Raw genomic sequence first — 16827 nt, 5'->3', positions numbered from 1 at the left:
AACTGAACCACTCAAGGGGTAGGTAAAGGCCTTTGATCCTCCTACATTACAGGAAGCCATGAAGAAAGCCCGTAGTATGGAACTTGCAACTCCAACAAATCGGTTTAGTTCAAAGAGTTCTTCATCATTTAGAGATAAAAAAGGGGAATTCAACAAGGGTAAAGAGAAGGTTAGTGACTCAAAAGATAAGCTAGCTACACCTTGTGATAAGAAAACACTTAATGACCTGCGTAGGAAGAAGCTATGCTTCTTTTGCAAAGGTCCCTATGAGTTTGGTCATGATTGTCCTATGAAGCCTAAGGGGAAAGCTAATCGGGTGATGTGGGCTTATTATGAAGGTTCAGATTTAGACATCTCAGAGCACCCTAATGAGGATCCTGATGAGGTAGAGGGTGAACAAGAGGTAGATAGTGCTGAGAAAAAAGAGGCTCCAGAGATACATTTACAGAAGGCACGTCTGTCTAGTATTCAAAGAGAGGGATCTTTCAGATTTCGAGGAGTCTTGGCAAGACAAAAGATTATTACTCTGTTGGATATAGGTGCCATGTATAATTTCATTGATGCACGATTTGTGGAGAGGCGTGGACTCATTACTGAGGAGTTCAAGGGACTAAGAGTTAAGGTAGCTGATGGATATACTCTTCATTGTGATAGGATGGTGCGAGATCTACCTTTGTGCCTAAACAACTATGAGTTTAAGGTAAACTATCATGTGGTCAACATGGGTGACATGGACATAGTACTAGGGATGCAATGGCTACATTCTTTGAAGGAGGTTACCCTGAGATTGGAGGATATGGGGATATGATTCATGGTGGATGGTAGGACTCATGTGCTGAAGGCTATCCATAATGGTGATGTTAGGACTATCTCATTTAGGTGGTTGGAGAGATTAGCCAGGCATAATTATATAGAGTGGGCAGCAATATGTGCCTTGATGCCTACCCAGGGGGAGCAACATAAGACTAAATATCATCCAGACATTCAAAAATTGAGAATCAAGTATGGGAAGGTATTTAGTGAGATTCCACTAGGCAGGCCACCAGACAGAGGTATTGAGCACATTATCGAGTTGGAGGAAGGTGCTAAGCCTATTATGATCACACCATACCGGCACCCAAAATGAATCAAAGATGAGATTGAGAGGACTATCAACGAGTTGCTAGCAATGGGACACATCAGACCAAGTAAGTCACCTTTTGCATCTTCTGTTGTTTTGGTAAAAAAAAAAAGATGGAACTCTACGAATGTGTATTGATTATAGGGTGTTGAATAAGAGAACTATAAAGAACAAGTATCCCATCCCATGCATTGATGAGCTGATAGATGAATTGCATGGGGCTTGTTATTTCACAAAAATTGATTTGAGATCAGGCTATCACCAGATCAGAGTTCGAGAGCAAGATATTGAAAAAACTGCTTTTAGATGTCATTACAGTCATTTTGAGTTTGTAGTCATGCCTTTTGGTTTGACTAATGCACCTGCCACTTTTCATTCCACTATGAACAAGGTCTTCCACCATCAGTTGAGGAAATTTGTGCTAGTGTTCTTTGATGATATTTTGATCTATAGCAGGACATGGCAAGAACATTTAGAGCACTTAGAGACAGTATTAAGCATTTTACAGAGCGAGTCCTTGTATGCCAAGGAGTCCAAATGTGATTTGGGGATGACAGAATTGTTATATCTTGGACACATCATTAGTGTAGAAGGAGTACGAATGGATCCTAAAAAGATCAGTGCTATTGTTGATTGGCCACCACCAGAGAACCTTACACAGTTAAGAGGGTTCCTTGGTCTATGTGGATTCTATCACAGGTTTGTTAGTGGCTACTCATGACATGCAGTGCCCATGACAGATTTGCTGAAGAAAGGGGCATTTGTGTGGACTCAAGAGGCACAGGAGTGTTTTATGTAGTTCAAGGAAATAATGACTACATGCCCAGTATTAGCATTTCCTAATTTCACGAAGCCATTTGAGCTTCAATGTGATGCTTCTGGAGAGGGAGTTGGTGTTGTACTCATGCAGGACAAGCATCCTATAGCTTATGAGAGTAGGAAACTCAGAGGGGCCAAGATATCATTTAACATATATGATAAGGAGATGCTGGCCATCATGCATGCCTTGGCCAAATTCAGACAGTATCTTGTGGGCATAAAATTTTGTATTAAAACTAATCATAATAGTTTGAAGCACTTTTTGGGATAGCGGGACCTGAATGATTGTCAGCAGAAGTGGGTGAGTAAGTTGCAGGCATATGATTTTGATATCACATATGTTAAGGGGATACAAAATATTGTAGCAGATGCTTTATCCCGTAGGCCACACCTCACTTCTATGATTCAAATATCAGAGGATTGGCGACACTTGATTGTAGCAGAATATGCCAAAGACACATGGGCCTCTTCTATAGTGGAGGGGACAACAATCGACACTAGATACACTCTCATAGATGATTTGATCATTTACAAGAATAGGATTTACTTAGTCCCAGGATTGAAAGTGAAGCAGTTGATTTTGAGAGCATTCCATAATTCGCCTACAGCAGGCCATCCTGGATATTTCAAGACTTACAGGTTAGTATAGGAATGATTCACTTGGAAGGGACTTAAGGTTGATGTTTTGTAGTATGTGCATGAGTCTCATGTTTGGCAACAGAAAAAACAAGAGCACACTTATCGAGCAGGGCTCCTACAACCACTTCCTATTCCTGACAGGAAGTGGGAGTGCATCTTTATGGATTTTATTATGGGCTTGCCTAGGGCCCAGGGGCGTGATTGTATCTATGTGGTGGTGGATAGGCTAACAAAATATGCTCACTTCTTCCCTATCATTACTACATACTCAGCAACTCAGGTGCCAGAGGTCTTCTTCAAGGAGATTTTTAGATTACACAGGTTACCTCGGAGCATTGTGAGTGATAGGGACAACCGCTTCATGAGTCACTTTTGGCAGGAGATATTTCAGTTGTCTGGCACTGAGCTTACACCTAGTACCAGTTATCACCCACAGACTGATGGTCAAACATAGATTGTAAACAAATGGGTGGAAGGGTATTTGAGAAATTATGTGGCAGATCAATAGTGAGCTTGGGTCAGATGGATATATCTCTATGAGTATTGTTACAATACTACATATCATATGACTATACAAATGACACCCTTCATGGCACTTTACGGTTATGAGGCACCTAGTTTCTTAGATTTGTTGTTGGGAGATAGTCGAGTACCCCGTGTAGGTGAACTATTACAGGAAAGTAAGGATATAGTTGCTACTCTCAAAAACAACATTGCTAGAGCTCAGAACCAACAAAAATAGTATGCAGACAAGAAGAGGATTGAGCGTAGTTTTGAGGTAAATGATATGGTTTACCTCATGTTGCAGCCATATAAGCAGTCCACTCTCAAGAAGAGTGGTACAGAGAAACTCAAGCCATGCTATTATGGACCATTCAAGATCATCAAACAAATTGGTGAGGTGGCTTATGAGTTGGAGCTTCCCACAGATAGTCAAGTGCACAATGTGTTTCATGTGTCACGCCTCAAAAAGGCATTGGGTCAGAATGTGATGCCTTCTGTAGTATTACCCCCCTTGAATGATGAAGGGAAATTGATCTTAGTGCCAAAATTCATTCTGGATAGTAGAGAGAAGCAGCTTCGCAGGAGAGTAATCAAAGAGTATCTAGTTAAGTGGAAAGATTTGCCTATTGAAGATGCTACTTGGGAGGGAGAAGTGATTTTGCAGCATCTAGCATTAAGATTTCTTGAAGCCAAGCAATTTTAGGAGGGGCGGACCTATAATGTCCCATTGTTTTTATTATATGGGAGGAATTAATTATAAGGTTATCAATTAAAAAATATATATTACAAGGTATTTATAAATTAAATAAAAAAAGCTTCTAGAGGTTGCTGGAAGAAGCGGAGGAAAAATTAAAAAGGGAGGCCGACCTATCAAAGAAAAAAGAAAAAATAGTCATTAAGGGCTCATTGCCTATCATCGAGATTTATTATTGATTTTTCTTATGTGCATTGTGGAGCCTAGGGTTTTTGCAAATAGTCACAATTGGCCATTAAGAACGAAAACTCTCAATTGGTATGCAATTTTGAGGGTGTGAGAGATCACCTAAATTATTGCAGCTGTGGGAAGGATATTTCAGTCCTTTCATTTATGCTTAATTGCTGATTTGGAGTTTCCAGTGGAGTTGCACTTTCACCATATCATCTACAGCATTCAGTCTCCACCATTTGATCAATCCAGGTTCTTCATTTCAATCTGTAGTTGCAACAAGTTCTCAATTGTATACAACCAGTTAGGGTTTCTTCGTAATGTGCTATGTCAAAATGTTTTGGTGCTCAAATTTTCCATATCATTTGTAAAACATTTGGTTTTTATTGAATGAATACATTGGCACCTTTATTTCTTTTATTTTAGAAATATACTTTAGCCGTGCATTAAATTTAGGGTTTGTTTAGCGGCCTATTGATACGGGTCATTACAGCTGTAGATTCAATCTCAAGTCACAAATTCCCACACTTTAGAGATTGTTTCCATGTTATATGAGGCTATCTTTAGGTAAGGGTGCAAGATTTTGTGTCAATAGTTTTTGGCATGCCCAATGGAACACTCATATTGAAGCATTCTAAGTTCATTGGTGTCAAGAAAGGAACTTCAAATATATACTGAGAAGATAGTGCTACTCTCAATATTTTTAGGCCTTCAAGAGGCTCATTTTCAAAGTACTTGGTGACTCCAACTCTACATTCTAGTTTCTAGACCAAATTTACTAATATTCATGCCCAAATCTCACATAAGGGCATCTTCTAGAGGCAATTTTCAATACACTGAGCTTTCATTTTCAAAGCCTAGGAGAAAGAGGAATAGATTGTCTCTATCACTAGTTAGGAGTGCAGTAGTAACACACACACTTGCAAGACCTCTTTCCACTCCTCCTATTTTGATAGGTCATAGCCTAGGTTGTCATCTTTTCATCTAAATAGATCATTATTCCATATGCCATAGTCTAGAGCACATGCATTTTCCACCTTTAATGGTGGGAGTCCTCTCCTATTCACTCAAAGGCATGACATTCCAGTGTCAGCTCTTAAGAGTATACTTGATTTCACTAGTGAAACTTCTATTTTCCCTATAGAACATATTCAAGTGATTTCGAATATTTGTAATATACATGGTATTACATAAGATGTTGTTGTTGTTAGGATTTTAGCTTCATCCTTAAAATGATAAGCATTACAATGGGATAGAGGTTTGCCTCATAACTCTATTATTGATTGGGGTGGGTTAGGGGTTGGGCTTTGTAAGAATTTTGAGGATAAGAGTGATCATTTATCACTCTTAAAACAAATAACAACTATTAAAAGGGCACCCCATAAATATATGACTGATTTTAATTATAGATTTCAAAAGACATGGGATAGAATACCTAATGCAGTAAAGCCTTCTCCTAGTAATGCTTTCTTGTATTACCTTAGAGCCTTTAATAGTGATATTGCTACCACTCTACAATCCATGGGAGGAGGCACTTTACCTGATGCCTATGAAATTGCTATAAGAATAGAGAATATCTTGATTCAAGGAGGAAAGTTAGCTCCAACGCCTCCAATGCCTTTCTTTCTTGACATGCCTAATCATCAACCTACAATAGCCCCTATTCCTACTTCTTCTACAAGTCAATCCCTTGTTGTAGTCCCAATAGCTTCCACATCTTCTAATGGAGTTGATAAGATTAAGGCCATGATGCAAACATTGATGTAGAATATAGACAAGAAGTTGTAGGATCAAGAAGAGAGGATGGAGGACAATAGTGCAATGATGCAAAAAATGAGTAATGAGTTGGCAATTATGAAGAGGCAAAAAGTGTCCCTAGCTCTATTATCAGGGTCCTATGTACAATAGGCCTCTAAATCAAAATTAGGTTTATACTCTACATAACTAGGATAGACCTATTGGTACCATCCCTATTTCAAATGCAAAAAAAAAATAGGGCTTTAGTCTCTCATAAAAATCTGGTTCAAGATGAAGACATCTGCTTTGACTCCTTCCTACAACTATTCATATGCTTTTTGTATGTTCCAAAAGGAAAAATCTTTCCTCAGCCTAGCTATACAAGATCAAGCAACAAGACAGTAGTATGATGTTGGTCAGCCTACTAATGCGAACATTTACAACATTAGGGTAATTTCTCTTTTATGAATCATCAACCATGTGAGAATTTCCATACTAATTAGGATGTTATAGGTCATAACACTAGAAGCAAGAGAAGATCTATTGAAGATTCCATCCCTCCTCCACCTACTCAAGCTTCAACATCAAATGCTTCTCCTCATGTGCCAATGATGAATGCACAATCAAATGCTACACCTCAACAATGATAGGACATAGGCAACAAGAAGTCTACTAAACCTCAGACGTCTCAAATTTAGCCACCAATCCATGTAGCTCCCAAGGTCTCAACCAAAGTAGTAGGTGTTTCTCTCAATATTGTAGACCAAATGAAGAAGAGTACTATTAATCTCTCTATTTGGGATGTTGTTGTTTCTATACCATCACAAAGGAAGCTACTGCAATAAGAGCTAGAGGATATAGAGATAAAAGGCCAGTCATCTAGAGAAGAAGATGCAACAAGCCTGGTGTAGCCAAGCAAAGAAGGAGACACAAGTAAGAAAGTAAAACCTCCTCCTTTCTATGTCTTTTTAATCATAGGGGAGAAACTAGTCCATAATTGCATGATTGATTTAGGGGCTAGTAGTTCTGTAATGCCTAGGGGTGTGGCTGACCTCCTTGGCATCGAATATGAGCCATTGGTTAGGGATGTGCTCTAGCTTGATGGTAGCTCTACCAAGACTGTAGGAATCCTAAAAAATGTGAAAATGGTATTACATGCATGTCCTAGTTGTACTATTACCCAAGATATATCATAAGCTAAAGTCAAACCATATTTTTCTATTTGCCTCTTTAGGGATTTCATTAAACAAATAGGTGGTTATATTGCATGTGATTGCTCATATATTTTTTTTAGAACAAGATATGGAAAAAAATCTTCCAAAAGGATAGAGCCTCTAGCCCTAAATCATAAAGAAACCTACATCCCTAGTCCCATAAATATGAACTGCACTATTCATGAGATAGATGGAGATAGAAAATGAGCCTGCTACTTCCCTGATAGAGGTGCCTAACTACCTTTTGGATAAATTGGCCACTGCTTATCAATTTGAAAAAATACAAGAAGCTCTGGAGACAGGCCTTGGTACCTATTGCATATTTGAGGAAGAGGCCCCTATTCCCAATTTAATAAAAACAAAAGAAAATATAAGTGGGTTGTGAAGTTTTTTTCTTTGATGGCTCAAGGAGTAAAAATGTCTCAAGGGCAAGTGTTATACTCATTTCCCTTGAATTGGAGAAATACTATTTATCTTATAGGCTCTAATTCAGCTACACTGATAGTGTAGCAGAGTATGAAGCTATGATTCAGGAACTTCAACTAGCCCAAAGGAGAGGAATCAAATCGTTGAAGGTATATGGAGATAGTGAGTTGGTTGTTCATCAAGTTAGAAATCATAATGTTACAAGGAACAACATTCTTAAATCATACAAGCATAGGGTTTGGGATTTGCTTGAGGTCTTCCAAGCATTCAATATCTAGAGCGTCCCTAGGAGAGAAAATAAACATGTTGACAAGGCTTGCATCAATCAGTGCTCACTATGATGTACTAGAGCATGTTACTAATGAAAAGGAGCAATAGATCAGGATTTTTGTAAGGCCTGTTGTTCTTGATAATTGCATAAATTGGAAAGTTTTTGACTCTAATGCACAGATTGTCAATTTCTTGCAAAATAAAGCAGAGTTCTCTGCTAAAAACTAGTCTAAGCTCCAAAGTCAGTATGGGGACCAGATTTTGAACCTAAAATCCAATAGATTGCCTAAAGGTCTAGTCATCTTGGAGGGCATTTTCAACTCTAATGATCAATAAAAAAGAAAGGGTTTAAATCTAACTACAAGCAAGGATGATCACACACCTATCACTATTGCTAATGGAAGGACTCTCAACTTGGGAAATGTATGCACTAATAGTGAACAAGAGGTCTTCATTAAATTATGTCAAGAATTCAATGATGTTATTGCTTGGAAATATGAAGACTTAAGGGTTTTTACCCAAAATTATCTTAGTACACCATAGATTTTATATGATAATTACAAGCCTATTAGGCAGAAGTAGAGGCCAGTTAACCCTAAGATTGAACCACTAATGAGAAAAGAATTGTCAAGGATCATAGAGGCCAACATTATTTTCCCTATCAAGCACTCCTCATGGGTGGCTAACCTTGTTCCTAGTAGGAAGAAGAGTGGAGAGATTAGACTATGTGTAGACTTTAGAGACCTTAATAGGGCTTCTCTTAAAGATCACCACTCCCTTCCCTCCATGGAACAAATCCTATCCAAGGTTAGTGGTTCAGAAAGGTTTTCTTTCTTAGATGTTGTTTTAGGCTATAATCAAGTGTTAGTACAGGAATCAAATAGACATAAGACAAAATTCACCACCAAGTGGGGCACCTATGCTTATTGTGAGATGCCTTTTGGACTAACCAATGCAGGTGCCACATTTCAAAAGGCAATGGAGATGGCTTCGTGTGTTGGAAAAAATTATGGTAGTATATTTGAATGATATAACTATCTTTTCAAAGAATGTGATAGATCATTTTGGTCATTTGAGATAGGTATTTGAAAGATGTAGAGAGTATGGTGTGTCCCTAAACCCCAAGAAGTGTGTATTTTCTATTGACCAAGGAAAGCTCTTAGGGAATATTGTGTTAAGAAATGGGTTAACAATAAATCCAAAGAGGGTAGAAGAAATTCTTGCTCTCCCACTCCCCACTCATAAGAAAGGATTGCAAATCTTCCTTGGTAGGATCAACTTCATAAGGAGGTTCATCCTTGATCTTGCTTCCATAGTAAAGCCTCTCACAACTATGTTAAAAAAGAACCTAGTGTTCACTTGGACCAAGGAGGGAAAGGCCAGTTTTGAAGAAATCAAGAAGTCCATTGCATCAACCCCTACTCTTGTCAACCCCAATTTAGATAGAGATTTCATCCTCTACTCCCCTGGAGGAAAGTCAAGCATTTCAACTATTCTTACACAGTTAAATGATGAAAATTTGGAACAACCCATTTCTTTCTTTAGTGAAGGGCTTAATGATTATGAGGAAAGATAAAGTTATGTAGAAAAATAGGTCTTTACATTTGAGGACTCTCAAAAAATTTAGACATCTCTTGTCTCACAACAAAGTCCAACTTTTAGTTCCACATGCAAGTGTAAAGGATTTCCTCTTGCACAAGGATATCAATGAGAAGAGAGTTGGATGGATTACTAGAGTCATGGAATATGACATTGATATTGAGATTAACAAGTCGGTAAGAGGTAAGGGACTATGGGAGAAGATGGCTTCATCTTTTGAGACATATAAAGAAGCTGCCCTCTTGATCCAAAATGACAAACCAATGGAGAATGAAGATAAGATTGAATGGTTGCAACACATGACTACCTTCTTGACAAAAGGAAGATTCCCCCAAGGCCTAGATAGAGACAAGTGATAGTTTAGATTGTAGGTTATTCCCTATGTCTTGGTGGATGGAGTTTTATTTAGAAAGGATTTTGATGGAGTCCTACTAAGGTGTATATAGACAGACCAGGTCAATAGGTTGCTGAAGGAATTCCATGATGGCCCTATTGGTGGTCATTTCTCAGCCAGAGTCACTATAATAAAGATAATGAGGGCTGGCTATTATTGGCCCACCCTATTTAATGACCACCATAAGTGGGTAAGGAAGTGTGAGAAATGTGCTTTCTTCTCAAGAAAGAAAAGATTGGTTACCCTTCCCCTCCATCCCATTCAAGTTGACCAACCTTTTGTCCAATGGGGTTTGGATTTCATTGATCCAATAAATCCACCTTCCAACTTTGGTCACAAGTGGATCTATTTAGCCACAAACTTTTTCACAAGATGGACTGAGGTAGTGGCTTTGAAGGATGCAATAGAGGCCTCAATGGTTGAATTCCTTGATGGAATTGTGACAAGATTTGGTGTTCCCTCAACTATCATATCTAATAATGCCAAATATTTTGTTAGAGTTCACATATGTTCTTGGGCTCTCGAATATGGGATATATTTGAGCACTTCCTCAAATTATTATCCCTAAGGAAATGACTTGGCTAAATCCTCTAACAAGAACCTCATCAGGACTATGAGGGGGAAAATTGAAGACAATAAGAGGAGTTGGCATGCCAAGTTAAAGAAAACCCTTTGGGCTAATAGAATTACACCCAAAAAAGTAGTTGGGAATTCACCTTTTATGCTAGTGTATGGAAGGGAAGCCAAGCTTCCTATTTTACTAGAATTCCCCTCTCTTGAGTTGGCTCATCAATTAGAGCTAGAGGAAAATGATTCCATGACAATCAAGTTAGTAGAACTGATTGAATTAGAAGAAAAAAGGCAACAGGCTATGCATACACTTGAGTCTTGTCAACAATAGGTCAAAAGAAGTTTTGATAGAAAGGCTATAGCTAGGATTTTTAGGGAAGGAGATCTTGTTCTCAAGTAGGTTACAGACATAGCCAAGCTAGGAAGACATTCTAAGTTTGACGCTATCTAGAGTGGGCCTTACATTATCACCAATTGCAAGGAGGGCAATGGTTTTCAGCTATCTAGGCCCAATGGTGATGTCCTACCAATTCCAATCAATGGAATTTACCTCAAATCTTGATTTTAGAGAGGGTTAGGGTTTCTTGTATATATTTAGGGTAGTCTCTTTTTTTTCTAATAATTGCACGAGCACATGCTATTTCTTCTGGAGATGGAAAGTTTTGAGTTTTTTGTAGAGGAGGCATAGTTTCCTTTTATTTTGTAGTTACAGAGGTAGAGATATGGTTTCATGAAGCATAGGTTCCATTTTTATGACTCCATAGCCCAATGGATACTTAATGTTATTGGTTATGTATTTAGCAGGCTAATATCCCCTTTGACTCACAAAAAAATTTAGCCATCCCCTCCCCCCCCCAACCAAAATTTGAATTTCAAATGGCAACATGTCTAACAGTCATATGGACTTTTCAATTTTGAATTTTCCATAAGGTCAAAAGGATGCTAATGTTTTGAGCCTTATTAATCTAAGTCTAAACCTTACCTTTCACATTATTTATATTAATTTCTTTGGAATTTTAAGTTGCAATGGTGCAAAGTCTGCTTCATCGCACAGTCATAAGGGTTAAAGTGGAAACCATAATTAATGTTATGAAGCAACTGATACCTTTGTTTTGCTAGTTTATGGGGTTAAGTCTCCAACTCTGGGTTAAGGTGGCAACAATGTGCATGCAATACAAAGTGTTTTGAGGGTTTCATGGTCACATCATCATAGGCATAAAATGTTGATGGTTAGTTTGTTTTGAAGGAATCATTTTAAAAATAAGTGTAAAGATGATCTAGTTGATAGTTTCTTCTGAAAAGATGTTAATGGCTCAAGTCATGATAATACAAAAGACAAAAATAGTTTCTATTCAAATCTCAATCATCCAATCTTGGTTGATCTAGGGATGGCATATGTGCACATTTTGAAGATGCAAGATCTTTAGCCAAAGCGAGATAATGCCATCATGAGATGTGGAATGGTGGGCTAGGCATATGAGCTACCTTCATCGCTTGATCGCTAGAGTTAAGGGCTTACCCATGTTTAGGTTACAAGGCTATGAGTGCCTTTAGCACATGGTCACTAGGATTCATGGCTAGTTAAGGGAGAAAACTATGAAGCAGTGATAAACACGTAGACACATAATTGCATGGTTAAGTGACAATTTTGATGTCAAGTCATGATTTTGCAATGCATTTAGTTTGATAATCAAGTTCATGTTTCGCCCAATCATAGGCATTTCATGTTATGAAGACAAAGAGGCTACAAGGATGCAACCATGGTATTTCACTAATCCCACAACATCATGTGGTTAGAAGGATGTTAGGCCTAAACCACCAGGATGGTGCGAAGGGCTATAAGCACACGGTCGCAAGATCATGATAGTCAAGGAGATAATGTGATATTAAGTTGTGAAATGATGATTAACGACTAGTTTGATGGTGTCATGGCTTTGCAGGGCTAAAATAGTTATTAAGAATGAAGGTGGCAAAGTTGCAGCTAAGGAAAGGCACATGTCAACAAGTTTGAATGCTAGGATAAGGTGGCAAATTTTTTTAATATGGTTGGAACATGTGTTGAAGTCTGAGGATTGACTCTAGTTGAATGATGACATGGCTAACTTGGCATGCTAAGAATAAAGAAATACAACTCTTTAATCAAAAATATGATCTTCTTGATCATCTACAACCATTTACAAATGAAAAGGAACACTCCATCACCACATGGTTGTCCATCTACTCGGTTAAGGCATTAATGATCATTATTTCTATCTTCTCATGGCTTTTGTTTTAGTGAATGATATGATTTTTTTCTGCATCTAGATGTGTACCATGATCAAAACTTTTCCATATTTATAGTGATTGTTTTTTGTAACCTTAATTACAATGGTTGGTTAATTTTAGCTTCCAATAGAAGTTTCTCAGTTATGTTTGAACTATAAAAGCAAGTTTTGTGCTCCTTAGAAGGGGATCTTTTTCTCTAATTTAGTAGCATTGTAAGTCTATGCTCTACTACTATAATTTCCTTTGCCTCTTAGTTAATATACTCCTTTGTTGTATCTCTTTCTTCTAGCAATATACTCTGCAATACCTTCTTGCCTTTGTGTTAATGTATTGTCTTCATTTCTCAATTGTATGATTGTATTTACTTAGCTTTTTGAATGATATAAAGTGAAGTCTCTTCCTTATAGCATTCTTTTGGTTTCTGATCTACATATAGTTATTGGATTAAGAAATGATTGAATCTATATACTTTGAGGTTACATTGATGAACTATGCATTTTTGGGTAGAGATAAGGTTGAAAATACTATTTGGTGTATCACCTCCTTTTTTATTAAATTAGGTAGTTTTATTTCATGTATTCCTTCCCCCTTTTCCTCTCAAAAAATAGTTAGGTGCATCCTGATAGTAAGGAAATTAGCCTTCTCGGGAGACTCAATCTCAAGTCACAAAGTCCCACACTTTAGAAATTATTTCCATGTTACACGAGGCTGCCTTTAGGTAAGACTTTAGGCAAGGGTGCAATCTTTTGTGTCAATACCACACAAGGAGTCAACACCTGATATGTGGTTAGTAGAATAGTCATAATGGAGTGTATTAGACATGGAATCTTGGTTGAGATTGTTTGTGTTATTGTTTCCATTGTTGTTGTCATTGTTGTGGTCAGGGAATGACTTTTGAAAAATCTTCAGTTTCTCATTTTTAGAGGGTGGTCCTTCAACCTCAATTTCCCCATCATCAACAAGATTTTGGATGAATATTTTGAGCTTGATACACTTCTTAGTGTCATGTCCTTTGATGCAGTGGTAATTTCTATACTCATTTTCCCTATACCACTTGGATTTGGTTTGATTTTTATCAAAAGGCTATGTATTGGTAAAAACCATCAAATTGTGATCCACTAGTTTCTAGAATATGACATCTAAGGGTTCATGAAAGATAGTGAACTTTCTATTTCAGTCATAGTCACAATTGTAGTTGTTATTGGTATTGTTGTTGTTGTGAAGAAAGAATTGTGTTTGATTGTGAGATTGTTTATTGTCTAATTTTTGATTTTGATTTTGATTTTGATTTTGATTTTGAGTATCACAATTTGAATTATTGTGGTTTTGATAACAATAGTTATTTTTGTTATTAGCTCCACCTTGAAGCTTTTGCACACTCTTGACATTAGTGAAACCATAATGGGTAACACCTTTTTTTAGGACCAAAATTTCAGTTTTCCATCATTAGTTGATGATGACGAGTTATAGTGTTTAATGGAACCCTTGTCTAAGAGTCCATTTTCAATGTTCATGCCTTTCTTGACTAAAATGGCAAATTCTTTAGGAATAGCCATCTTCATTTGGAAAGACATCTTCGGGATCAAATTTTTGATGAATATGTCTACAAGGTGGGAATCTTCAATTTTGTAGGGCATGCAATTGGAAAGGTGCTACCACTATTGTAGAAAATGAGAAAATGTTTCACTAGTTTTTTATTTTGTGTTGCACAAATCACTCAAGGAGGCATGATGTTAAATATTGTATGAGTATTGTGCTATGAATTTTCCTATCAAGTCATTGAAAGAGGCGATGGAACCTCTGGGTAAGTTCATTAGCCATTAAAGTGTAGGGTCTCCAAGGCTTCTTGTGAAGAGCCTCTTAAGGTAATCCTCACTTTAGGCAACTTCTTGATATAAGATAGAAAACTCATTGATATGTGTGATAGGAAATGTTTCTCCCATGTATTTTTCAAATTTAGGAATCTCAAAGTTTCACAGAAATGGTATCATGTTTATAGATCTATCAAATGGAAAAGGGTAAATTTCCTTAAAAGAGAAATCTTTCATCCATTTGTTACTCATATTGTGGACAAAAATCTGGAGTTCATGTAACTGTTGGGCTAGATCCTAGTTTGGTTATATCTATGATGGCTGTGAATTGATTTTGAATCCACCTCCAAAGTTGTATGAGTTTCCAAATGGATTATAGGGTGGTGGTGGATTATGAGATGGTGGGGGTGGCAATGTGCCACTTTGGCCATTGTATTGATATGCAGTTGTCAGGAATGGCACATATGTTTTTAACATATTTATTGGTATTTGTTGGATACGTACTTGCCCAATGTTTAAGTATCCTACAACTAGACCTGTCAAAGTTGACTATGAAATACTAGCATGTGTAGTTTTGTTGGGCATAGCACTAATGTTTTGTTGAATGTGTTCTGCACTTAATTAAAACATGGGTTGCATTGAAGTTGATTTAGGTATAGAACTAGTTCCCATTATAGGTTCTTTTCTGTTGCCAAATGTTTATGCTATGGTGGTATTTGGCAATATGGGAGCACCATCTTTGGTAATTTGTCTAAACAAAGTGCTCTCATCAAAACTTGTAGCCCTGAATAGAGGGCTCAATATTTGGAGATGGACTTGTGATCCCAAATGAGTGAGTGCAACTATGATAAACATTTTCTTGTGGATGAAGATCTAGTGTTGTAATCTTAGAAGTCTTGTAACTAAGATGTTCTCGGGTCAAAGGATTAAGGCTCAAATGATCAAGCTCTATAGAGGAAATTCTACAAATGGAAGACTAGAAGCTTTGTAAAAGAAGATATGAAAATGGGTTGATGTAGAAAATGAGGGTGATATAGTCACTATGTGGGTAGCTTAATCCTCTCTCACTGGAAATAGAATTCTTAGGTTTACTCCAGGGAAAAAAAACCAATTTCAAAGTTTAGCATTGTATAAGATGCTGTCATGGTGATCCTGTTCATCCTCTTCCTTTTTCATGTCTTTGGTAGCGTATCAAAATTATTTATCACTGTGTGCTAAGCTTTTCCTTTCATTGTAGGAAAATGGTTTGTATAACTTCACCTTCTTAAGTTTGACTTTGTCAGACATGGTAGGAACAAAATAACCCCAATTACAAGACCAATCACAAGGATTTTACAAAAATGTTCTGTATAAAAGTCCCAATGACTCTCAAATGTTGGACCAAGTACAAGAACTTATGAAAATAACCATAGGTCAAGAGGACCCACTTACAACCATTTTGCTCATTGAATGTTTACCTCACCATTTTACTTTTTAGACTTGTTTGATGTTTGGTATTGGTTTTGGATGTTTAACCAATCAAGCACACCGAACACATCAACAATCCTAATAAGGCTTCAACTAGGACGTACAAAGATCAACTAGAAGGTGTCCTTGATATACAAAAGGTACACGAGGTCCAAATTTATAGATGAAAGAAAATAGTGCCACATAGCTAGGAGGAGATGGTAACCCAAATATCCACCTTCACTTCGCAAAGATATAAATTTCTTTAGGGCTTAGTCAAGAGTGAAAAAATTTCACCTTCAAGAGAGGTGTCTTTGGATTCACTTTTCGATATTTATACTTTGCCAAAATAGTGGAGTTGAGGTCATCCCCATCGGTGATGAAATCCCCAAGCAAGCCTCCTAAAAATAAAAATAAGATCACTTATGTCTTGTGCACTCTAGATCACTTGAAGGTGTGAGAGGAGAGAATACATAAGTGGCCTCAGGATTTAAAAGACACTTGCTCTTTTCCAAATGAAGCTTTAGATTTTCTATCTACTTTGAAGACACTCGTATTTATAACATAGAATATTCTTTCCAACTTGACAATATCATCAACATAATAAAATTGAGGAATTGTCAACAAATAAATTGATCCTCATCAATATAAAAAAAATTGATAAATGTAGAACAAATTCCCTTAAGTCATTCAGGATTGAGTGTGTTCATTTTAAGCACCAAGTCCAAATGTTTCATAGCAAGCTTCTTTGTCCCTTAAGAATTCAAGATTGTATAAGAATGTTTTGAGCCCAAATTAAAATATTTCATTGCATTCTTCTTTAACCTTTAAGCACTCAATAGTGTGTTTTACTATCTAACCATTCATTCCAATGAAAAGCTTGTCAATTCCTTAAGACACTTAAGATTGCATTTTCTTATTTTACACATCAAATCCAATGAAAAACTTGTTCATTCCTTTAAAGCATTCAAGATTATGTTTTGAGTGTGCATTGCAATGAAATGTGTGTAAATTCTCTTTGGTACATTCAAGAGTATGTGTAATGTTACTTTAAATGCATTCCAGAGTTTGTCTTGATTTTGGGTATT

The sequence above is a fragment of the Cupressus sempervirens genome, chromosome 4, assembly GCF_028749045.1.
Source record: "Cupressus sempervirens isolate cs-2001-9-10 chromosome 4, ASM2874904v1, whole genome shotgun sequence".
NCBI lineage: Eukaryota > Viridiplantae > Streptophyta > Pinopsida > Cupressales > Cupressaceae > Cupressus > Cupressus sempervirens.
Note: the sequence above shows the minus strand (reverse complement) of the source record.